This window comes from Myotis yumanensis, unplaced genomic scaffold (genome assembly GCF_028538775.1).
Source record: "Myotis yumanensis isolate MYYU_CA2020_CCGP unplaced genomic scaffold, mMyoYum1.0.hap1 SCAF_4, whole genome shotgun sequence".
NCBI lineage: Eukaryota > Metazoa > Chordata > Mammalia > Chiroptera > Vespertilionidae > Myotis > Myotis yumanensis.
Genome location: NW_027223755.1, coordinates 65,983,879 through 66,010,048, shown reverse-complemented (window position 1 = coordinate 66,010,048; position 26,170 = coordinate 65,983,879). Strand labels below are relative to the sequence as shown.

Genomic DNA, 26,170 nt, shown 5'->3' with positions numbered 1-26,170 from the left:
GCATTAATAAACCTTTACTAAACTAACCTTCCTGCATAATTAAATTACTTGCTTTGAAGTAAAGGAGCACCTAAAAATTAAAGGTTGAAATATGATTCCAGAACATGGCTTAAATTTCTTTCAGGTTTTAATAAATGTTGAGAGAGAGAGAGAGAGAGAGAATATGAATATGTCATCACATCAGCTCTGAAATGCAGGAAGTTTGTTTAGCAATATTCATTATTTGGAAGAAAAACAAAGCGAGTTGGTCCTTGGATTTTATAAGTCATCACCAAGGAGCCATGGGTAGGGCTTCATCTAACTTGGGGCCCTAGGTTACGGACAGGTGGGATGCTAGATCCCAGTGGGCCTGTCATTTCTTTTTTAAAAAATATATATATATTTTTTTATATATATATAGATTGATTTTAGAGCAGAAGGGAGAGGGAGAGATAGAAGCATCCATGATGAGAGAGAATCATTGATTGGTTGCCTCCTACTGGGGATAGAGCCTGAAACCTGGGCATGTGCCCTGATGGGGAATCAATCAAACTGTGACCTCCTGGTTCATGAGTCAACGCTCAACCACTGAGCCATGCTGGTCCGGGCTGGGCTGGTCATTTCTAATTCCAGATCCAGATATAGATGATGGCAAGTTAATTTTAGAAGGCTAGATTGGAAGCTTTTCCCCTGTGTGTAATGATTCAACTTAAGAATTTAAATGTTTGCTCTCAAGCTGCCATACTCTAAATGACCTGGAGGTTACCCAGTGCAGAATGTTAGCCCTTTGTCTACTGCACGGTCTGGTTAGTGTTCGGGAAAAGCAAATAAATTTAAAGATTTAGCTTGACAAAAGTCCCTTCTCCTGGTTTTGTGGAGCATAGCACCAGTTCCCCACCAGCTGAGGGGTCTTAAGGCCTCACTCCTGGTATCACCCAGAAAGCTCTGGGGTGCTGTCTAGCTTTAAGTCCCCTCATTGCTCTATCTTTGAAATTCCTCTGCTTCTCTCAGTTGACCCTTTTGCTTATGAGGTTGGCTTGTTGGTGTGTGTGTGTGTGTGTGTGTGTGTGTGTGTGTGTGTTTTAATTAAGTTTTATCCAAAATTTCTATAAATTTGAAATGAGTAAGGGGCTTCCTGTCCTGTTCAATCTGCTATACAGACCCAGACTCTCTCCTGACTAAATGCAACTGGGAAGTTAGATATGCGAGAACATTTCTTTATGTTGAACCACTAAGTCTTGGTGTTGGAAGGAACATGCCGCTACCCTCCTCTGTGTAGCCTTTGCATTCTACCAGCATGGGGGTGGTGATCTGTGGCAGCAAGCAGAGAGGTGATCTTACAGCACCACACCTGGTTCCACTGTAAAGTCATCATCTTGACACCTAGCTGCTGGCTGGCTTTCATTGGACACCTTCCTCTTGCATATCACTTCTCCATCAAGATCATCTTTCTGTCATAAGTTCAGGTTCATGATGTTTACTATCCATAGTCTATGCATTTATGATGATAGCCCAGTTCCCTTTTATTTTTTCCTGCTGGGTTTGAAACCCCTCTGTGGGAACCTGTCATATGTATTGACTTCCACTATAGGTTTTGTTTTATCTAAGTATCTTTCTCTACTTTCCAAATTTCATGCTAAAACTTGTTCACCACGGTCCATTCCAAAACTGCTTTTCAGCCATGCTCTGGAGGTGTCTTTTCTCCCCATTAGGAGTCATCATTCTATGCCTTGTATACATTGTACCTAAAAAAATAAGAATCCTGTTTTGCATCATCATGGATGTTGTTATAATCCATGTCCACATTATCTTTAAAAATCAATGACCTTTACCTAGAGGAAGTGAAGAAAATACCTCCATTGGGTCTCAGGACTGTCCTCAGAAAGTTTAGGATGTTTTCCTGGTGTGACTTGTTCCTGTGTAAATTAGCAGATGGGGGGGGAGGGGGGGAAGAAGGTCAGCCTTGGCAAGCTGTGGAGCTGCCAGTTTCTATTCTATTTGTCATTTTCTTCAGGAAGTCCCCAAACATGGGGGAGTAATTACCTCAGCCATTTGGGACCCAGCAGGTTCCCACCACTCACCATTCCCCTGGAGCCGGCTGAGACTTCGTTCCGTGGCTGGTGACATGCAGTGCCTGCTGGTGCCGCTGCCTCCCCCCTCTAACACAAGTTTACTCCTTGCAGATCATGCATTCTCTCAACAATCTGAAAGCTGCAAACCTTCCTCCCAGGGAGAACACACACCTGCTCACTTCTGTGTCCAGTTGCAGGGATTGAGCATGTCCTAATCAAGGTGCATGAAGCCCAGGTTAAGGACCCCTCGCATTCACCATATCCACCTTGCTTTGAAACTTGGCGATTTATGTTTACAGCCTGTATCATGGGTTGCATGAGAAGGGCCTTACTCCCGTTCTGTAGGTCTTGTGGTTCCATCATTATTTATTTTTGGACCTCCGGTGCAGAGCATTGGGTTAACTGGTCCTTGGTTTCTATCACACTCATGGCCCGTCCGCGCAGGGCCCTCTCCCATCCATCTTATCTCTGCAAAACAACACCTGCGAGCCCACCCCCAACACAAAAACTAGAATGTGACAGCATTTATCTAGCCTGTGTGGTCCTACTTACCCGACCCAGTGTAGTCACTTTTTGAATCTTGTGTAAATTGTTTTCTTGCTCATTTAAGAAATAGTTTTGTCATGTCTATACATTTCTAAAAGGCTAGCCGGGATATGGTGGAGTACCTAAGTCCTCTCTAGACGTACGTAAGCTCTCCATGGTTCATTTGTGTTAAAATACCTGAGCCCTTCTTGGGCGCTAGGTGCTCGGGTGACAGATAAAACGACAGCCCCTGCTGTCACGAAGCTGGTGGGGAAGATGCTAAAACCTTTCAACCTGGAGTAATTACACCAGCAAAGCCGTGAATACTGAAAGCCGAACCACGTTATAGGGGTGATGTGATTTCCATACACGGTAGCGACCTGTTTCGTGCGGGACTTATGAGTGCATGCACTTTCCTTTCGTCTGAATGAGTGCTGGCTCTCGGCCGGTCCTCCTGCCCTTTCAAATAGTCACACTCCCGCCAGCTCCCAACTCAGCCCTGCGGAGACACTCAGAACTCGGTGGCACATCTTTACTTTTCTCCTCAGGTAACTTGCCTTCACCTCTCCCTCAGCCTAGGCTCAGAGAAGGCAGCACAGCACAGCACACTGCGAGGAGCCCGGGTCTTAATGTCTATGGCCTGGGGTTCAAGTTCTGGCTTCACAGTGGCTCTGTGACCTTGAGCAGATTACTCAACGCCCTTCTTCCTCTTCCTCATTTGTAAAGTGATGCTAGCAGTGCTCCCTCATAAGGTTGGCATGAGCATGGAATGAAATAAATGTGCTTTATTTCATTTAGCTCTTAAAGAAATAAAGTACTGTAGTGCGTATTACATCGCCAGTTCTCACTATCCGATGCCATCGCTAATGGTTTCGGCCTGCATGGCCCAGGAAATAGTAAGAGGTGAAAATAAAGGAGACAGGCTCTGTTCCGTGCGTCTCAGGCGTCAGACCCCTGGTGCTGGAAGAGTTGTAATGAGAACCTCTTTTAATAAGAAAGAAGCTCCTGACAATGACCCCTGGCCATGAGATGTGTCCATAACTAAGGTTCAGGTTCCCTGAGGACAGAGCTGTCTTTTATTTTCAATGTTACAAGCAGCACGGCACCCTTAATGGATAGTGGTAAAAAAAAAAATAAAACTTAAAAAATTAAAAAATATATATGTATTTATATATATTAAACTTTTTTTTTTTTACAAAATTATTTAGCAACATGGGGCCCACATTTCCCACCACCTGGCAGTGAATGCTGGAGTGGAGAAGCAGATGCCCAGTGGTAAACTCTCCAGTTTAACATAGACCCCACGGCTCCCTAATGCTCGCCTAGACCAGTGGTCTCTCAAACTCATTAGTCAACAGAACCAAATATCAACAATACAATTGAAATTTCTTTTGAGAGCCAAATTTTTTAAACTTAAACTATATAGGTAGGTACATTGTTATTAACTTAATTAGGGTACTCCTAAGCTGGCCTTTGCTAAAAACGTCCTCAATCTGATTGAGGTACGTTCGCTGAGGTCGACCCCTTCCAACTCTCCCATCCACACTCGTCTTGTATATCTCCTTTCTGAAAACCGACTTCTGTGCATGGGCCACGAAGTTTCAATCGCACTGTACATGCGCGCCCGCACGTGGTATTTTGTGGAAGAGCCACACTCAAGGGGCCAAAGAGCCGCATGTGGCTCACGAGCCGAGGTTTGCTGACCACTGGCCTAGACCACTTCCCTCATATCTCACCTGCCTGGCCTCCTGGACACTGGAGTTTGTGACTGCATCCCCTGTGGTATTAGAGCCTGATTTGTCAAGAAGGAGGGTTATTCATCCAATTAGTGCTGCTTCTAAGACCTGGCGCTAGGTGCTGGGGGAGGGCACGGGAGATGAAGAACAGGACTGATTCACGTATATCACCAACGGGTATCTCACCAGGAGGAGAGCAGGTCCGTGTGTGGGGATGACTGCGGTGGAAGAGGACATGTGCCAGGCTAATGGTGCGAGAATTGAAAGGAGTGGCATCTGCTTCTGCCTGCGCTGCTTGCAGGGAGTCTCATGAATGAGACCCAGCTCTTTAAGGGTGATAGGATTTCAGTATCTGGAGGAGAAAATGGCCTTCCCCCCAGAGGGAGTGACATATGCAGCAAAAAGCACCGTGACTTGACCAGTTTGACCCACACGTGGAGGAGCAAAGGGAGTTGAAAAGAGAGGAGGAGCCAGGCAAGGGGCCTTAAGGCCCACAGTGGCATTTGGGCCATAGGCAGTAGGGCTCTGGCAAAGATTGTTGAGAAGAATATTGTGATCAAAAGAGATTTTTGAAATAAAATATTTTTCAACTGTCAGCAAACATCCCAAAGGCAGAAATGGCTCTTGACCTGTTTGTCTAGATCACTGATGGCGAACCTTTTGAGCTCGGCGTGTCAGCATTTTGAAAAACCCTAACTTAACTCTGGTGCCGTGTCACATATAGAAATTTTTTTATCTTTGCATCCATAGTAAAACAAAGATTTATATTTTTGATATTTACTTTATATATTTAAATGCCATTTAACAAAGAAAAATCAACCAAAAAAATGAGTTCGCGTGTCATCTCTGACACACATGTCATAGGTTCGCCATCACTGGTCTAGATGCACCCTGCACCCTGCTTTTTCTTGCAGCCCATTTCTGCTATGCGTGCTCCGATGATGTCAGAAAAGTGCCTTTTCCTTCTCGGACCATGACCTCAGGCCCAGAGCCCATAGACGGGTGATAAATTTCACTTGCAATTGGAAGTGCATTAGAGGGGGTGTGGTAACACTTAGAAAGCTTAACCTGCCTGTCGTACAAAGAGATGGAAAACCTGTTGGCGGCAGCTCTTAATTGTCAGACTGATTTGGACGGTTGCTTGTGCTGGCTCCAATCAAGATGGCAAGTCTAATTCTCTAAGTGAGACCCGCTGGATCCTCATTGTTATGCTTGCTGCCCACCTGTGAGCACTGGCAGCGATGCTCTGCCTTCCTGGTGTTTGGTTCTGGGTGGGTGATGGTGAGAGGACTGCTAACCCTGACTTTGGGCACATTCTGCTGAGAGTGCTGCTGCTGGGTAATAATTGATGCCACTGTCCTCACATGCGACTGTGATCTACACTTGATCTTGGACGTGGCTTCCTTTGCTGTTCCCTTTAATGAGCACTTTGACAGTCTAATTCACACTAGGCCCTTGGAAAGTCTGTGACACAATCACCATCAGAAATAGGTGCTTCTTAGCTGGAATGACCTGGTTTCACTCAGAGTTGAACATCACTGCTCCCAGGGATGGAACCGCTGGCCTGGCCTTGACGTTGCCGCAGAAAACAGAGGAGAGGCCTGCCCCTGGAGCCACATGGGCACTCACTCCTTTGTCGATCTATGGCTCTTCTAGAGATGGTTTATTTTGTTTGCTTTTTGCACTGCAGCTATATTCAGGTTCACAATGAATCCTCAAGAAATGACAGGAGATGAGGGAGTCAAGATTGCAGAAGTCTTCCTAGTGAGGAGAGTGGCATTAGGAGGCCTTTCAAAGTTGTTTTCTCTTCCATGGGTTAGTGCTGGACTTCTTTTCCCCATTCATTCAGCAGAAGCTCCTCAAGTGTGTTTTGTGTGCACTAAGAATCCTGCAAGGCTCTGGAGATGCCAGAGTGAGTGACAGATAAGTTAACATCATGCACTCCTGCTGGATTTCTGGATTTTCTTTGACAAATTCAAGACAGATTTATTCACTTGTCAAATATAACCATTTTTCTTTTCCCCCAACCATAATACCAGAAATGTGACATTTATGTCACTTAATGGCCTTGAGTTTACAAAATGAGTCCTCTGAACACTGGTTAATTTTACCAAAGTGCTATTTTCTGCAACTTGCACCAAGTGGGCAGTCAGTGGTGCCTGCAAGCATGAGGTAGAATCCGCAGGTAGATAGATGATCCTCAGGGTGTGGGTAACTGAAACTAATAGGAATAGCCCACAAAACATGCTTTCATAGAAAAATAACAAATATGACCTAAGTAGTGCTTTGGTTATTTTTAGAAAAGAAACAAATTAGAGGAGGAATTCCTAGGTGTATAGCATTCACTAGAGTAAATCCCAGTTTGACTAGAAACCTAGGTGTACAAATTGACCCCATACACAGATGGACATGTACACGTGTGTGTGTGAATGAGGAGCTTAAACTCTGGGAGAGTGAATCCCAAACAAGCTATAGGTGGTTTCCTATGGAAAGTAGAATTTACTCTTCCTTTATGTATTTCTGTATTGTTCGAATTTGTAACAATGAGTAAAATACACACAGATGCATGCACATGTACACAAATACTAACCTGATTGGATATGGAAAGAATTCCTAGGCTTAAAGTTAGTGAGAGAAATGACAAAAGAATTGAGCGATAGGATTTGACAGCAAATATGTTGCTTTTATTGGAAAGAATTTAGACAACTTGGAGAAAATATTTCCAACAAATTCATGTTGCCACCCTCAAATAGTTTAATAGAGTAAGAGCATCTGGTAAGCTGAATAATGTCTGCCCCCAAACATAGCCAGGTCCTAATCCCTGGACTTTGTGAATATGTTACCTTTGCATATGTCATTCAGTTAAGCATCTTGAGATGGAAATGTTACCCTGGATTACCAGGTGGCCCCATCCTTATCAGAAGGTTCTTTATAGGAGGGAAGCAGGGAGATGAAAGTCAGAAGAAAGAGATGTCATAATGGAAGCAGAGGGTCAGAGTCTTCAGAGCAGCTTTGAAGAGCACGCTTGCTGGCCCTGAAGATGGAAGAAGGGGCCTCGAGCCAAGGAATGCTGGCAGCCACCCGGAGCTGGAAAAGGCAAGGAAATGGATTCTCCCCCAGAGCCTTGGAGGAAGCCGGGCCCTGCCGACACCTGGATTTTAGCCCAGTGAAACCATTTCAGATTCTGACCTCCAGAAAAGTAACATGATAAGTGAGTGTTGTTTTAACCCAGGAAGTTTATGGTAATTTATCCCAGCAGCCATAGGAAACCAATACAGAGCCTAAATGAATGAGACACACTGCTAGTGGTTGTCTGCTATGCCTCAGCACAGGCTTCCATGTTCAGACCATGTGGGCTCTTTGCTGTATTGTCTCTCTTCTTCCTCACAAACCTATGTGGAAGGTGGTGTGATTCTCAATTTTGCAATAAACAAAGTATAAGCTTAACTTGTTGAATTGTACATTACACCATTAGTGTCAGAGCTAGGATTTCATCTGGCCCCAAAACCCATGCATGTGTGTCTTGAACTTGTGAGTACATGCAAAGGATACATGCTAAATTGTAGTTAGTTTGGGGTTATAAGTGATATCTTCTGCCTTTTGTCATAACATACAAATGTTCTGAAGAGAAAATATGATCTTATGTTCAGGAGAAGAAGAAAAATTTCTTGGTGAAAGACTAGGAACTTGCCTCTCATGGTTTATTGTCATTGACAACAAAGTCTCCCAGAGAATGAATGTTCTTTCCGAATCAGAAGCCCTCTAGACTGCTCTTCCCAGAGGTGGTTTCCACAGGGCGCCTTGATCTAATGTTTGGCCTTATGAGAACATCTCCTTTGGTTACTCTCAGGTGAGGGCACATGTTCAGGACTGGGTGGGAGGATGCCGAGGTGAAGGTGGGGTAGAGATGGCAGGGGGCCCAACATAATGTGGAAATGCACTGCTGGGGACTCATGACCCACCAGCAGGCTGCTCTTTTTAGTTGCTGTTCTGTATTCAGTTGTGTCCCTTTAACTGTCACATGAAAAAGAAACAAAAGAGTGGCCTCCTCCTCAGCCCCATGACCTTGCTCCTTTTCTGCTCACCTTCATGTGCACAGAGGTGTGGCTCAAGAAGTGCTGCCAGCGATAAGGAGGAAACCTCTGCCTGCCTCTCCGTGCAATCAGGGAGCCCCCTGGTTGTCATCCTCACTTTCCTCAGCACCTTTTTTCTCCCATCTGCCTGCTCTTCCTTGGCTCCAGGAGGGCGGCCACCTGGCTGTGGGTGCTCTCTGGATTCCAGGACTTCACGCTCAGGGCGGATTTCAGTACCCCACAGTGTGGTCTGGAAAACTTGACCAGGACCACCAATGCTCCCACATGGGCCAGGGCCAGAAAGAGAGATGCTAAGAAAAGAGAGGGGATTCCCTGTTCCTCTGCAGGGTTGGAGGAGAGGAGAGGGGCAGAAGCAAAAGCCTGGGGCTTGAAATGAGAGGTTTAGAGAGCTGACCGGGGAGATGAGTGGATTGAGAATGGGGCAAACACTTGGAAAGAATTCTCGAAACCCGAGATGCCCGAAGAATGAGTCAGAAGACTGTGTGGAAAGTGGCTGTGGAGGCTGATAGGGCTGCCACCCTTCCCAACTCTGACGCTTGTCATGGCTGGAAGGGGGACACCAGGAGCATGGGCAGGGAGGCAGCCTCCACTTTCTGCTCCGTGACATTTGGGAGCTTCAGTGCGGTGTGATGGGCAATGCCAGAAGGAGGTGATTGTAATTTTGGCATTTGAGGATTTCTGCTCGTTTAAAACTCTGTCAGTATAATCCGGAGAGACCCAGCTGTCCGCATCACACCTGCTGTGTGCAGCCGGGGAGCACTGGCCTCCGCTCTGTCTCCTTCTCCCATGTTAGGGGACTTTCGTTTGGCCCTAAGGATGTTTGTATGCGATGGGGCTTGTTTTCCAGAGTGTTTTCATGCTGGAACTTGAGGGACAATTTACTGTTTTCTTTGCCTCTCAGAATGAGGTAGGCCCCCAGAGAAAGGAACCGGTGTTTTTACTCTTGCCCCCGCCCAGGGTTCCTCAGCACAGCCTTTTTGCATCTCTAGATGCTTAGTTTTTGAACCACTGGGATCTAGCTGTATTACTGTCCCAGCTTCTGCCTTCCGCCCCACCCCAACTTTTGTGGTTTTATCTGTTTGTTTAGTTTTATCACCTGAAGGGAGAGCTAACACTGACAAGCTTGACACAGTTTTGCTGTGATTCATGAACAGATTTCCTGCCTGGATTGGGGACATTTCTTTATTTTGATCCAGAGCCACTTCTTTTCTGTGTTCCAAGCTCCCCCTTTCCTTGTAGAGTATATACTTAAAGTTTTCGAGAATTTTGGAGAATTTTTATAGTCTTCCTTTTTCACCCGACTTTGCCCTTGCCAAGTTGGTCAGAGAGCCTGGATTTGGAAAAGTAATACCTGTCACCCTTGTGTTTTCATCATCCTTTCCGGTAGCCTCATAGCTCCATTTGGAAATGGAGACCAGGTGGCTTCTCGTCTGCTTCACGATTAGACGGCCTAGTGAATGCGAGTGGAAGGTGACTGCTTCTCTTGAGTCTTGTCAGCTGACTCGGACATGGTGGGGTTAGATCACTTTACAACAATATTTTGGCTAAGATTGTTACAGCAGCTGTCTAGGCAGGAAATATGGAGACCTCGTAGGCACTTTAACACCTGAATGATGCTAACAGAGACTCTGGGACAGGGGTGGGCAAACTTTTTGACTCGAGGGCCACAATGGGTTCTTAAACTGGACCGGAGGGCCGGAACAAAAGCATGGATGGAGTGTTTGTGTGAACTAATATAAATTCAAAGTAAACATCATTACATAAAAGGGTACGGTCTTTTTTATTTTTTTTTAGTTTTATTCATTTCAAACAGGCCGGATCCGGCCCGCGGGCCGTAGTTTGCCCACAGCTGCTCTGGGAGGAGGTGTGATGGGCTGCAGGAGGCTAGGCTGGGCAGACAGGCTGTCCTTAGACCAGGATCTTGGTAAGCTAACCCGCAGCAAAGAACGGAACTTGACTGGTGGTGGTGGTGGTTATAGGGCTGCCTCTTTATGGGTGACTGTTTATTTAAGATTGTGGCTAATAAAAAGTAAGTAGCTAGTGTTTACTAGTTACATTTGATAGTACTCATTTGTGTCCTTGATCACAAAGTACTTCTCTTTTCGAAGCTTAAACCATGATTCCATCAGACCCTGATCACATCCCCAGCATTGGAGCCTCCTGTTTGCTCAGTTGATTTGCATTCACTTTGATTTATCCTGTCTGTTGTGCAACATAACTATAAAGGAAGGGATATGTAAGGCAGTCCAGCATAGTGATGGATAGACTGTGGGGCTTGGCAGCATTTGAGGCCTGGCTCTGCTTTAGCAAGTCTGAGTGATCCATCCAGTCAACAACTCAGGTTTGCCACTTGTATGATGATGATGATGATGATGACGATGATGACAGCGATGATAACAATCAACATTACTGAGCATTGCTATGTGCCAGGCATATTTTATTAGGTGCTTTAAGTACACTATTTTATTTAATCATCATAACGCCTCTGAAGAGATGCTATTTTTATCTCCACTATTTTATATACAAGAGAACCTAAGTTTAGTGGAGCCAGGGGTCTTTACCAGTGTTACATGAACAGCAGATGGCAGGGGCAGGGTTCAGAGCTAGGATCCTGACTCAAAAGTTCACATTCCTCATCACACTGAAATATTAGTGAAAACAAATGTTAAAGGAAGATTTTCACACCTACCCATTTATCAAAAATTAAATTTTAGCCCTAACGGGTTTGGCTCAGTGGATAGAGTGTCAGCCTGCAGACTCAGAGGTCCCAGGTTCGATTCCTGTCAAGGGCATGTACCTTGGTTCCAGGCACATCCCCAGTAGGGAGTGTGCAGGAGGCAGCTGATCGATTGTTTCTCTCTCATCGATGTTTCTAACTCTCTATCCCTCTCCCTTCCTCTCTGTAAAAAATCAATAAAATATATTTTTAGAAAATTAAATTTTAACTGCACAGTTTGTTTGAGGATGAGAAGCAATAGCCACTCTGATACAACACTGGTAAGAGGGGACAATGATGAATTTATCATGGAAAACGGAGCATCCAGAAACGACCACAGTCTTGCATGTAATGTGGACAAGATGGCTCTGATAGAAGCTACACCTGTCATTTCAATTCCCATCTGAGGTCCCCCCACCTCCTTCACTCATGATGCACGGCCCCTTTACATCCCCTTTTCAACACCCCAGGAGTAAGAGCAGCTCATTTATGGTTTGCTTTACTAGCTCCTACTTTCCCATCTCTGGAATGATTATGGAATCACACTCCAGCAGACCCACATACCACATTTGGTTAGTCTTTGTCCCTCGCTCGGTTTGCTCCGAGTGTGCACTGGAACAGCAGGGAGCCTGGCTTGTGATGCAGCGCACATCTATGATAACCTCGTTGGGAAAGAGTCCGTTTGGTTTTTCTGTTTGGGTCATGGCTGTGCATGTTTGCTTTTGTTGGTGTGTTTAATGACAACATTCTCTACTAGACCAAATGGCACTTATGGGTTGCTGGGAGTTGCCAAGTGCATATTACCATACAAGAGGTGAGGCCTGACTCTAAATGATGCCAACACTGAAATGGGACAGTAAAATGAATTCAGAAGACAAGTGGGACTAGGCTATTGGCTATGGGCCTGGGTGGGTGGGTATTTACTTAATCTATATTTAGGAATAGGCATTCTCTCAGTGTCTTGTTGGGACCTCAGAGATCCTTCCTCTGGGGTCAGGTGGCACTGTTTCTGGGGAACGCAGGGAGCTTCTCAAGCCAGTCCTGTCTCCCTCCCTGAGCAAATGGGATATCTGTGCTACATAGACAGCAGTCTAGCTGCAGTATTAGAAGCAGACCTGCCCTGGGGATGCCTCCATCATCTCAAAGACTCCCTTGTCTAAGCCCCTAAGTACCTTGGGGTCTTCTGATCCTCATAACAATCCAGTCCATCGAGGGTACTCTCACCCAGTGTCATAAAAAGAAAGTGAGTAAACTTGCTCGTGACCACAGAGCCAATGAGGGACAGTGCAAGCCCCGTGCGCCTGGGTCCAGAGCCCATGCTTTTAACCACCTCATTAATGCATGCCCTGTTGTCTTGTGAATAGCATTGTTGTGAGACTTAAATGCAGCGTTGTAAGAATAGGCAGACTGAACAACACACACCGAAGCTTTTCATATTCAAGATATTACCAAGGTGTGGTTTTGTTTCAGTTTTTGTTTTGCTCTTTGTTTTTTTTAAAATATGAGAACACAGAAGGAAGCAATCTAATTTTGGCAAGGAGAGCTTGGGGTCAGCTCCTAGGAGGAGGTAATATTGAGAGAGACCTTGAAAGCAGGGATAGAAGGGTGTGGCGTTAATACATTCAGGGATGGTGTGGCCAAATGGACTGTGTGGAGAGTAGAAGCAAGACTGGTAGTGAGGGGACAGGTGAGGAATGGAGGGGAAACGACAAGAGGTGAAAAAGTTTCGATGCCCTTGAAATGGTTGGTTGGGGCCAGATGTTGAGGAGCCTCAAGACAGCCTACACCCCATCGGCACTTTCAAACACCCCCCTAACGCAGGGATTCTCAGCGTCTGCTCTTTCGGACAGGTAGTTCTTTGTCCTGTGTATTGTAGGTGTTTAGCAGCATCCCTAGCCTCTACCCACTCCCCGCTCCTCCCATTTCGAAAACCAGAAGTCTCTCCAGACTGCCAGATGTTCCCCTGGGAACAGAGTTGCTCTGGGTTGAGAACCACTGCCCTAAAGTAGGGCAAGATGAGAAACTGCAGAACAATGCAGTGGGCTAGGAGGTTGATCTGGTTCTGTTTTTGTCGTGATGTTAACATAGAGGGTGATGGCATAGGCGGGAAAGCTGCCCTCACTTCTAGTTCCTTGTCCTCGTGCCTGCTGCAGGCCCAGGCTGTCAGGGTTTGGGTTGTTTAAAGAAATCTGAAAACATTTTCATGTTAAATCCATTCCTATTTAAAACTGCTCCAATGAGGGACGTAGTACAAACCAAACACGATGCATCTGTATGATTCCACCTACACCCAGTCACACACATTGTGGCTTTACGTGCCTCCTGGCATGCAGTCTGTCACCTACACTCTGGGTTCCCCTCGTTTGAGAAGCGGGGCCTCCAAGCCGGGGATCCCATGCAGATGTGGCCGTATCCCTGGTAACCTTGAGCGAATCAATTGCAGTGCAAGTGTGGGTGCTCCCCCGGCAATCCCCGGGACCCCTTCCCTGCTTCAGCAGCAGCCGCTTCATTCAATCCTACTTATTGCATTTATTCATTCCTCACATAAACCCTCCACTTAAAAAAAAAAATGACCTCTTTCTCATAGTTCCTGTTTTCAAATCTCAGGGTCCTGGTGCCTCTCACCTGGGTGCACACTTACTTGCTCTTCCTTCTCAAAACAAGGGGCCCGGAAATGAACCAATCTGACCAGGGCGGGGTGGGGAGGAATGCTGCTCCTTCCTTCCCCACACAGCCTCGGTTGCTGTGCTCCAACTGCGGAGCCCTGGGGCAGCCACAGGCATGCTCAGTGCACCATGAACTCAGCGCGAATAGAATCCCTAAATCTCTTTCACACAGCCTGCTACCAAGTCGTATTTCTCCCCTGCACGTATAATAAATTATTGTAGCGTGCTTGCGAGTGGTAATGACTCAAGAGTAACCAGAGCTTGTCTGTCCCTCTCAGTGGTCCTAGACTGCTGCTGAGTTTTGAAATATGTTTGTTTTAAAAAATAATTATTGTCTTTCTTACCTCTCTGTCAGCTGTCAGTTCTTGCTGCTCTCTGTGGAGCTGTCTCTAGCCTTTTAATTTGCTGCTTCTAATCTTTCGCGAGTTGGGAAATTGTGTGTCCGGGACTTTTAGAATCATGTAACCAGGATCTTTAGAATTTCAAACAAGAGAGACGGTCTTTGCAGGTAGACCCTTCTTGTGGGTCAGGTGTATGAGCACAGGTTGGGCGTTGGTGTCTCCTTCGCTGGTCAGAGCCATTTATTTATTTGCTCACAGTTTTCAGGTCTGTAGAGGAATGTCTCCTTCTAGGACTCGTAAGATTTGACTGCACGGAGTGGCTCTGTTGCCATTCATACAGCCACCCCCGCCCCCTCACCCTCTCTGCCCCCTGATTGCCCAGAGAGTTGGAGCCTCATCTTGGAGACACCTTAGACTATCAGGATCCAAACTTGGAGGAACTCAATCCCTTTTACCCACTCTCTCCTCTTAAAGGTGAAGTTTCAATCATTGTAGGAAGGCTGTTTACACATGGAATGGTTAACAGCCTTCTGTGGCCTAACATTTATTCCACATTTTAGACCAGTGTTAGCATACTAGTTTGTACGTCGTAATCATATTTCTCCCAGGGGTGCTTTTGCAGCTCTTCTCTCTTGGCCTTTCAGTGAAAAAATTGAGGAAATGAGATTTGGATTTGAGGATGGGTAGAGATTCTCAGAGTGGCTTTTTTCTTTTTTTCTTTTTCTCTCACTACCATGCATGTCAGTGAGTCCTTTATGTAGAGGTTGTCTGCCTGTCTGTCTCAGAGCATAATGTGCAGTTGAAGCTGTCACCTGTCTAGTATGCCTGATCGGTCAGTGAAATCTAAAGGTTTTACACTGAAGTCGTGTGTTCTGCAGTTGCGGACTTATTCATCTGACTTATGTCCATTTCTTTTTATATATTTTTAATAAAAGTAAGCTTGGTTGACCTTTGTTCCCATAGGATTATAGAAACTGAACTGCCATAGTTCCAGGAAAGCCATGTGCTGTTCCACAAATTAGCAAAATAAGACTTTACAAGTCGGTTTAATTTTTCTTCCAACATCTTTCTAACCAGCCCAAACAAAAAACTTCAGCTATGCCTGGTCATTAAGGAAAATGAGTTAAGCCTGGTGGGAGGGTAGGAGGCAGAGATCAGAGGCTGATGGTGTGGCTCTTTCAGACTATCTTAACTAGAAACAGAGCTTTGGGATAAGGACCTGAACTATGCCATCATATCCTGCCAAAGCATAATATTATCCAAATTCATCTCAACAAACATATGGGAAAGCAATCTTGAAAGAGCAAACTTTGACGTAGAGAAATGACAGGTTTTTTGAAAATCACTAAAAATTAAATGCTACCGCCTCCTCTGATGAGCTTTGGAGGCGGTAAAGATTCGTTTTAGCATCTGCATTCATCCTACTCACCAGCTTTGTGACTGGAGACTTACTCTAACCTCTGTGGGCTTCAGTTTGCACAGCTGAAAAATCCCGTTGGGAATTAGGAAGGTCTGAGGGAGGGAGAGAAGAGTGACAGAGGAGGGAGCAGAGCGGCAGGGGAGCAGAAGGAGCTAAGTGGAAGCTAGTTCTTTACCCTCTCCCTCCTGTCTGCTGGAGTCTTTTTCCAGACAGGACATAAGAGAATTCTGAAATCGTTCCTCACCAGTTTCCAGATAGTTCACACCCTCTGGACGGCCCGTGGTGCGCTGGGGCTGCGGTCTTTCCATCCGCACACTTCTCCAGGTGCCAGGCCAGCTCTGGCTCCAGCCCTTCTCAGTGCTGGGAGCAGTGACCCTATGAATGCAGCTGAGGGGAGTGTCGCTGGGGGAAGCTAATGCAGTGCCCCCTCCAGGCCTATTTGGCACTGAGACCCTTGGGTGAAGACAGTTCCCACCTGAGGATGGAGAGGTTGCTCTGTGATCATAATGTTTCAATCAAGGGTCATAACTCTACACTCTTCTTTTTTAAGGAGAAAGAAAAGAATATTTTAAAGAGTGACTTTACAGGTTTTCTCCAACCTATTACCTAAAAGAAAAGATAGATTTGAAAAGAGTCGTATATTAAAAACAGTGAAATTTAGAGAGAAACACTATAAAACGAAAAATCCATTTTTCTGTCTAGCCCCTCCCCCCAACACACACTACTTAAGCTTTTCACACCTCTCTTCAGTTGAACACAGAGCCTTTCCCTCGGGAGTGTAAGGGACCTGCAGGGGACCTGCTTTGGCTACTAGAGCAGCCACTAGCCTTTTAAGCCAGTGACAGTAGGAGCAGAGGGGTGGTGAGCCATCAGGGTCCAGCATCGGGGCTGTCTGCTGGCAGCGGTGCACCTAGTGTAAGCCACAGCGTGCTGTTACATAACCTGTTCTGTCCACCTGGACCCCTTCCCCTCATCTCTTAGCCTCCCTGCCTGTTGAAATTCTACCCCTAGGCTTAGCCCAAGTGCCCCCTCTCTGATAAAATCTTCTTAAGTCACTCAGGAAGGTGGGACCTGCCTGGAGCTCTCCTGTGCTCTCAGGCCACATGATTGGGGCTGGCACTGTGGGCCTTCTCAAGCTTCCCGTAACAGCACGGTTACTGGGCGAACACCTTTCTGTTATCTGCCTTGTCAACTCCTCGTTGTATAAACACACCAGGGGTGCCAACTCTGTGCCAGGCATTGTCCTAGGAACTGGAAATAGGTCAATCGAGGTGCTCACCATCACTATGGAGACTGGCATGTGCATAGAAAACTCACTATGATCTGTGTTAGATGGTGAAAGGATTTATCAAGTGCTTTAAATTTTCATGTGAGTGTCTCCACATAGCTTTTTGAGCTCTTACCTTTTGAAGCTGGAGGGTGTCTTATCAGTCTTTTACTTCCACACCTAACAGAATGCCTGACATCCAGCAGGTTCCCCAGTATGTGTGTCTTGAATGAATCACTCCCCATCTAGTTAGCAGAAATGATGTGGGCCCAATTAACTGCACTCTATCCCTGGTCTGGCTGGAGTGCTCTAATGGAAGCACGTTGTGAAGCTATGGAAGGCAGGAGAGAGCACCTGTCACATAAGCCTTCCAGTAAATGCTAACGGAATGAAGAGACTGCATAATGTGGGCAAGGAGCGTATTCCCTTCTCTCCTATAAAAACCTCCTTAAAAGCATTTCAGCTGAGGGGATCTCCCCCAGTGTAGAAACTAAATTGACAGGTAAGGAGTAAGCCCAGAGCAAAAGAGGCTGTTATCTTGTAAACACACAAGGGCACGTCCAGCAGGATCCAGTGAGCTGACATGGAATACAGTGTGTCCCTGCCTCGTACCTGCAGCAGGGCCTCTGGCCAGTGGTTAGGAAAGAACAGATGAGCCACAGCTGACAGGGAACACACCCTCCCTGCCTGGTGACTGGTGTAAGCACCAGGACCTGGCGGAGCTCGGAGTCTGTGGTGGGGCTGCAGTCACATAACCAGTCTTAGCACAGTGGCCAGGAGCTCGTTTGTCTTTTTTTTTTTTTTTTTATGTGATTTTGGCTTTGCAGCTCTGGCTTTTACATGTGAAGAAGGGAACTCTCCGGGTGGATGATACTCATTTTGGTTTGAGGTTTGCCTTTTGAGGTTAATGCTGTAACCCTAACACCTCACATTTTTGTCAACTTTGTCACTACTTTCATTCATTCATACATTTCCTTTCTTTGAATCCTTGGGGAATGAGAAGGTGTTATTCCCATTCTGTATCTGAGGCCCACAGAACAAAGTCAGATTTGACCCACTCTTCCTATGACAGTGCACAGTCAGGATATGGCGAAGGCCACTGTGCGTTTTCTCTCATTCACATTCCCTGTCATAGTTACAGACGCAAGTACTTTTGTTCAATGTTACCAGTTTTGTCTTTGGAGTTCATGTGTGTTGTCTTTTATTTTCTTAAATATTGACTTCAACAATTAAAAACAAGAGAACAGCCAAGCTAAATTTCTTTCTAGTCCAAATAAAAGTATAACTTATCAGAATCCATTTGTAAATTCTTATGCGGATGTTTCAGGGCTGGTCTTGGTATGCCGACAAATAGGGCTGGTCAGAAATGTGCCTCGCATGGTCCTAAAGAGGCCTGTGTGCATCCAGCATATTCCGTTAGCAGCAGCTCAGGAAAACTGCTTCTTGGAAATCAAAGTTTCCCATCAAAATCTATCATCAGGAATTTTCTAAATTCGGCCACTGTCTAGATCAGCGGTCCCCAACCGGTGGTCCGTGGACCACTGGTGGTCCGTGAGGTCCAAAGGTTGGCGACCATTCGTTTAAGGAAACTTTTGGAGCAGCAGTTGCCAACTGGTGGTCCATGAGGTCCGAAAGGTGGTGACTGCTGGTCTAGATCGTCTGTCTTGGATGGTTTAAACTAGGTTGTCTTTAATGGTGTCATCAGTTCATAGAGATATTCATTGGTCTCAGTGTAAAACTTGGAGCTTAGAAGAATGCATGCTGGTTTTCAGGGCACTGCCACACGAATGTAATCAATTTGGCAAGTGGACGCTTGGCTTTTCAAAATTAGAGGTGGCTACTCAGGATCACTTCAGATCAAATTGTAAACAGGGGTAGTGATGGCTTGCAAAGTAGGCTGCTGAATGCGGGATAGACAGAACATAAGTGACTTTACATAATTACACTTTTTCCTGATTAGAAAAGTAATTCGTACCCATTGTGTAAAATATAGAAAGTCAGAAAAATACTAAAACCCAAAATTACCTAAACTCTCACATCCAGATATGTTTGACCATTAATGATTTACTATTTTCTCTTGTATAGATAAAAGAATGATCTTTGTTACACTGCTGAAATCCTAACATATACGGGAATGTATACTCATTTGGGGCAAGAAGGACTGGCAGAATAAGCATTTCTCATGTCAGGTATAGTAATTTTTGTTAAGCAGCTGATTATGGGCCACACCCTTCCCTGAAAGTTGAAGAAGACAGAGCCACAAAGGAGAATATTCTCTTGTCTATTTACTCTCTTCTCCCCCCTGTAGCCTGAACAGGGTTGAAAGCAAAAGGGTGAGGAGGAGGAAATCGCTACTCCTGCCTGTGAGGGGGCAATGAGTGTGCTTTGCAAGTAGGTTCTCTATGCAGCATATTCCATGAATCTGAATCAAACCATATTTATTTGTCTTCATTAAATTTCTGAGCTGGCAGCCCTGTACTGAACACTTAAAATGTATAAGCTTATTAAATTGAAAGTATGGGAGACAGGATGGAATTGAAGAGGAAATAGAAAGAAGACCAGAGACAGAGGCATTAGGAAAGAGGAAATGGCAAATTCAAAAACAGGTCGGGGATGAGCAGAAGCTTGTGAAGAAATAGTGCCGGGAGGACAGTGTGACGAGCCCCATCTCTCCTAACACAGGGAAGGGGTGTCAGGCCACTGTCTCCATTTTCTGTAAAAGTCACCTTTGACTACACTTCTTGGGTGTGCGTAGAAATAGCTAGAGAATGTTTCACACATCATATGAAGCTACTTTTTCAGGTAATTCAGAACCAAGATTTATGTATGCTTAAGCATAGCTTAAGTGAACCACACCCAAAGCCCTTGGCTAGGGACAGTATTGGGCTGGGTGTTAAATGTGCTAAATCATTTGATCCTCGCAGTACCTATGGTAGCTGGGCATGGCGTTCACTGGTGGAGCTGGGATCTGAACCCAGGTGTGCCTATGCTCTTGTCAACACTGGCAGGCCTCCGCTCTCCAGTGTGAGTCATAAAGAGGTGGCATATCCTTGCAAAATGCACACGGTTGCTAATTGGGTTGTTGAATTTTATAGCAAAGTCCTACTGAATTCACTTGTGTCCTTTTGTCTTGTAGATACTTGTATAGGATAAATTGGTAAAGGGGAAGATACTAACATTTTAAAAGAAATCAATAGACATCAATTCAGTTTGTCTCAATTTAATGAAATCCTGCTACCTACTGTTTTAAAAGGATCAAAACTCAACCACAATGGGAACCAAACAACCTTGAACTAGTTTTGGGAAGAATTTCCCTTGGATTTTCCCTACAAGGAAAGTAAAGCCAGTCACGTAGGAGCACCCAGCCTTGCCTGAAGTAGCTCTCGTGTTACCAGCAGCCAGTGTACTTGCCTCTAACAGCATTTGAGAAGACAAATGTTCCCAGTGCTAGGCTGCAAATGGATTAAAGCAGTGTTGATCCTCATCTGTCAGAACAATTAACATGAGTAAAATACTTGCCCTACTTAGAGCAGATGGAGGGAGGGAGCAGGGGGGAGGAAGGTGCTCTGTAGTACTGCTCATAAGATTAATGTTGCTATATGGGCAGCAGAAAGCACTGGATTTACTTTTTGAACATTACATAGATTTACAGGGATGTCAGTTATTGCTGAAAGCACAGACTGTGTTCTTAAAGGGTCTCTGTAGGGTATTGAATGAGGCATGGAAGAGGCGTGGGGAGGGCACATGAGATAGATAGTCTTTTTAACAGTGAAATATGACTTGTTGGCCATTTTTTCCTTCTCCTTATTTTTAAGCTCTGCCGAATTCAAGGCTTAACAGTAATCTGGCTTCTTAGAGGATATATAAATATTGTTGTAAATTGTTTTGGTAAAACAAATGACAAACAGAAATAGGGCTGCACTGACTTGAGACCCATCTGTGTGTTTGCAGGGAGACCAGATCCCATTGCCCTCCACTGGCACAGGGTCCGTGCTACTAGGGCAGGAGAGAAAGAAAACAGCATATTAATTAAGATATCTAGGAGGATTTTATTACCCGTTGACAGTAGCAGTGGAATGGGGAAATTGTTGAGGTTAGCAGAAGAATGATAGAAGATGACAGTTGTGTGAGAAATAATATTTACATGAGGGCTGAATCAAATTTTAATTAATAAGAAACTTACCGAAGAAGGAATCAGGCTGTTGGCTGAAGTCAGCTGTCACTGCAAGGCCAGAGCTAGGGGTGAGGAAGGAGTATTATTGAGTGACCACTTGTCATGGACATAGATTCTATTCCTTCAGACATGCTCCCCAAATGTCCCTCATAGACGTTCTGCCCTGATAGCCACTTCTCCCCTTGTTTGTTTCTCCTCCTCTTCCTTCTAGTCCCCCAGCTATTGGGGAAAGTGAAAATCCTCTGCGGGCAGTCATGGCTTTCAGGTTAAAATCTGGCGCCTAGCCACCTTCCTGGAAAAGCGGCTGTGCCCTCAGATACAGAGATGGTCCACTCACCGCTGTGATATCCCGTTTCTGAACAGGGACAGCTGAAGGGTATAGAGCAGGGGTGGGCAAACTTTTTGACTCGAAGGCCACAATGGGTTCTTAAACTGGATCGGAGGGCCGGAACAAAAGCATGGATGGAGTGTTTGTGTGAACTAATATAAATTCAAAGTAAACATCATTACATAAAAGGGTACGATCTTTTTTTTTTTTTTTTTTTTTTAGTTTTATTCATTTCAAACGGGCCGGATCCGGCCCACAGGCCGTAGTTTGCCCACAGCTGGTATAGAGTCTTAGTTAACCGTCTGAGAACCAAGAGTAACTCTATAATTGCTTTTCTCATGTCTGTCTTGCGTTTGCACCTGGCCTGTGTAGATTCCTGTTTATCTTTATTTCAGCAGCATCTCTTCCTTTCTCTGTTCTCCTCTATCACCACATGCTCATTCCTCTTTGTATACCAGGCGTGTGTTTTGATTTGTACGCCCCTTTTTTCGTAACGACACTAGCCATGGTTTTAAATATCACTCATGTGGACAGTGTCCCAGCCATGCATTCTTTCCAGGTTCTTTCGGGTACTGAAATAATCCTCTAAAATGAAGGAAAAAAATTAATTCTGTTCTAATTTTCTTAAAAAGCGATATCTCGTCTATTTGTTTTATGTGTCTGTTACAAACATTATTTAAACTAATACAACTTAGAAACTACCTAAATATGATTAAGAAAATTATAATGTATTTGCTTCATGGCATTTACTCAGTCATTAAAATTATGTATATGAAGACTGTGTAGCCACTTGGGAAAACTACACAGAATAACACTGATTTGGCAATATATGTATGTTCTTTTTTTTTTTTTAAATTTTGTTTTATTGCTTAAAGTATTACAAAGAGTATTACATATGTCTCCTTCCCCCCCTCCCCTTGACATTTATATGTATGTTCTTATTATAGCTAGTTTAAAAATATATAGATAGCCCTGACCAGTTTGGCTCAGTGGATAGAGCGTCAGCCTGCAGACCGAGGGGTCCCAGGTTCAATTCCAGTCAAGGACATGTACCTTGGTTGCGGGCACATCCCCAGTGGGGAGTGTGCAGGAGGCAGCTGATCAATGTTCCTCTCTCATCGATGTTTCTGGCTCTCTATCCCTTTCCCTTCCTCGCTGTAAAAAATCAATAAAATATATTTTTTTAAAAAAATAAAATAAAAATATATAGATAGATAAACAGATAAAATTTGGAAGGGACCATGAAGAAATGTAATAGCTTTTACAATTTTTTTTGTCTAATTTCTTCATATAAAGTGGTTTTAAGGCAAAATATACTTAATGTTGACATTGTTTAGCATCATAAGCAGACTTTTATAATTGATTTGAATGCTTCCTTTTGTTTTTCTATTGTGCAGCTGAGAGTCCTTGCATGACCCTCTAGCTCCAGGTTTTCCATCCTTTCATACCTCCAGGTTTTATGGTTTCCTAACCACTGCTGAGTGTCCACATTGCATAATTGTGCAAATCACACAACGACCTTCAGTTTCTGGCTTCACTTTTCCATAGTTCCCATTGCCCCAAACAGAAGAATTGATTCATGTTAATCTTTAACATACATGTATTCAATACTTACATTGTGGCAGGCGCATTGTTGGGTGTTATAAACCAGTGAGGCTTAATCCTGTTCCTCAAGGCATTTACAGACCCGGGGTGGAGGCCCAAGAAATAAAGCCATGAGTACTTTGACAGATGCTGTGATAGGATTGAGGAAGGGTACATGGGAGTGGTGCCCACCAGGGCCCAAGAAGTCTTTCTAGAGGTCACCTGAGTGAGACGTGGAGTTCAGTGGCCTTGGCGGGGGGTGGGGATCATGATTTATCCGGAGAACTGCAATTGGTTCAGTATGGCCAGAGATGAAAGCTTTGAGCAGGGGAACAGTCCTTAGGCCACATTAAGAAATTTGGACTCTACCTGAGGGTGGAGTCTATTCAATGGCTGTTGAAGGGTTGCTGTTTATTTTAGTTATCTTTTAGAAGAAAAGTGATATACTCAGCATTGCACTTTAGAGTGTTGGGCTGGCTTTAGAGAACAGTGTGGAGAGAAGGCTGAGGAGGAAAACCAGTTAAAACACTGTTGTTGCAGTCCAGGTGAGCAGTGATATCCCGAGCTAGAGTATATGGCAGGCCGGGGGAAGAGTGGACAGTTTCCAGAGAGATGGATGAGGTCAGACCAACAGAAATTAACGGTAAGAATGAGGATTAGGGAGGAAAAATTCGAAAAGGATGCCCGAGTCTCAGGCTTAGGCAAGTGGGCATGTGGAACCTGGCTCTTGGCACTTATCTGTTCCTTTGGTTGAAGGAGACAATAGAGCAGCACGGTGGATGTGTGGGGGTGGGGGTGGGGGTTAGAGGGGTGTTGGCTGGCAAGGGAAGAAGGCGGTTGAGTTTGGAGTGCAGCGAGTGTGTCCCTTTGGGTACAGAGGTCTGGTGGGCAGCTGAACATGTTTTGAGCACAAGGGAGCTGTCACCCACGTCTATTGGATTTGAGATCAGTGCCATACTCCTGTGTGGGAGACACATGCGAGAGCTTCAGTAGTAAATGTGTTTACCCTGAGGATTCTGCTGGCAACAGTCGTCTTTGGAATTCCAAGTGCCAGCAGCACAGCTGCTAAACGTCACTCTTCCGACTGAAGGGTTTCCTAGCGGTTGCATTCAGGGCGCGTGTCCTCTTTGTTCTTTAGCTGCTGGTGCTGGGCTGTCCATGAAATCCTTGGGAACCCAGCCTGACCCCAGTGTCACAGCTTTCCTGTAGTAATCCCCCTCCTTCCTACCTAGTATCTCAATGTACAAGAAAAGGGACTTTAGGAACTGTGTCTCAGGAGAAATCCAAAGGCAGAGCCCATTACAACAAATGTATCCATTATAACAAACACTTTGTTGAGAGCTGGAGAAAATAATTGTCTCTTAAACTGTTGAATGGTTACTTGAACTTGACTTTTTTTTAATGGCAAAGTCTGCTTCTTGCAAATCAGCACAGGATGTGGCTGTGCAGACTTGAGAGAAAGTGATCTGCTCCTGCTGGTTGGGAGTAGGAAGTGGAGGAATAAGGGCAGGAGAAATGGGAGTATGTAACGCAGTGGTGTTCAGACATTTTGAAAATCTATATCCATGGTGATCACAACACACTAAATTTATTTCTAGATTCATTTATAGGTTATGACCTAGAGGTTGAAAATATTTATGAAAAGTACTCTAGGGATAGCTGATTGGGAATGATTGTATTTCTTCCTTAGAGTTGACTGTATTTCAGAGTATAGTATAAGAAATATCATTGGTTGGTCTTTAATTTAGCCTCGGGTGTACTCCACTGAAAATCTCATACAAACCCCCTAAATATTTTCCTGAGCAAGTTGAACAAAGCTTTCAAAAGCCAAATAAATGCCAGCAGCTGCAGCATCATCTCTCCTTATCTGCCACTGCTCCCCCTCCAGTTTGAGTGGCTAATCGAACACTAACTACAATAATCTGATTTGCATTTTTCCTGTCAAATGTGCCACTCTGTGAATAGCTGAATTAACTTAGTCTTCCTGGAATATGCCCAAATGTTGAGAACTGTTTAGGACCTTTCAAAACCATTTGGTCTGTTCGCTCTGAGTTGAGATAAGCAGAATAAATAAGTCCCTGAAATCAAAGGAAAACTAATTGTAGTACCTCTTTCCAGCTTTGAGTCATCAAAGTTTGACTGTCTCAAGTATGTTCTAATGAGGCTCATTATTTTGTTTGTTCTACTTCTGATCATTCTGAGATAATTTTACATTTGCATTATTAATATCCCTTTTTTTTTCCCAAAATTTGTTGACACATCTGTTTATTTTCAAGAAGAAGTTGTTAGCCTCTCCTTTCAAGAACAGAAACTGTGCATGCCCATTGTCACAAGCTGACATAGAAGTATACCCTGGAAAAGCCAAGTCAGGCCCTTTCTCCCATATATTTGTCTCCCTACTTAACCCATGTCGAAAATTGGTGTTTATTCTTTAATACCCATCAATGCTCGTGTACAATACACAAATATTCAGATATGTGGTAAATATTTTTATAAAAATAATTCAGACTACCTACATCCTAATATTAACTCTTTTTTTAAACTTAATATAGTATGGTTTTCTTGCTAATATGTCCAATAGGTCTTATTCTTTTTCACAGCTGCAAAATGTGGATATGCCACAGTTTATCCATTCCCTCCCCCTGTAGATAGGCATTTGTGTTTCAATTGTTTTGTTTACTTTTTGTCATTATTATAATGCTACAACAAATATCTTTGTAAATATATCTTAAAACTTGTAAATTGTTAGATCAAAAGAGGTGCTCCCTAGGTGTCATAAATAAAGGAGGCGGTCCTTACCAGAAATCGGGGCATGATTCACCTCTTCGCTTCCAGGTTCCACCAGCAGATTGATTTTTACTAGTTGAGTCCCTTCAGCAAGGTGTTGGAAAGAAGACTAGTCAGGAACACTGATTCAGGCCATAATTTTGACTCACGATGCTCTCTCGCTACCTAGCCCTGTCCTGGGCCATTGCTCTTTAACCTAAATCTCTCTGAGTACTGACTGGATCTAGGATTTATTTTTTTTTAATCCTCACCCAAGGATATTTCTTTTATTGATTTTGGAGAGAGAGGAAAGGAGAGAAAAAGAGAGAAACATTGATGTGAGAGAGAAACGTTGATCTTTTCCCTCCTGGACAAGGAATTGAACTTGCAACCTAAGTATGTGCCCAGACTTGGAATTGAACCCACAACTTTTTTTTCGTGTTTGGGGCAACACTCAACCAACTGAGCCACCTGGCCGAGTGGGTCTGGGGATTTTTGAAAG

At 44.5% G+C, this 26,170-nt stretch overlaps 1 protein-coding gene across 2 annotated transcripts in view; it reads left to right on the top strand.

The window, feature by feature from the left end:
• Positions 1-26,170, top strand: part of MCC (MCC regulator of WNT signaling pathway) — a 299,306-nt gene that overhangs the window by 154,181 nt on the left and 118,955 nt on the right. The window lies entirely within an intron of this gene.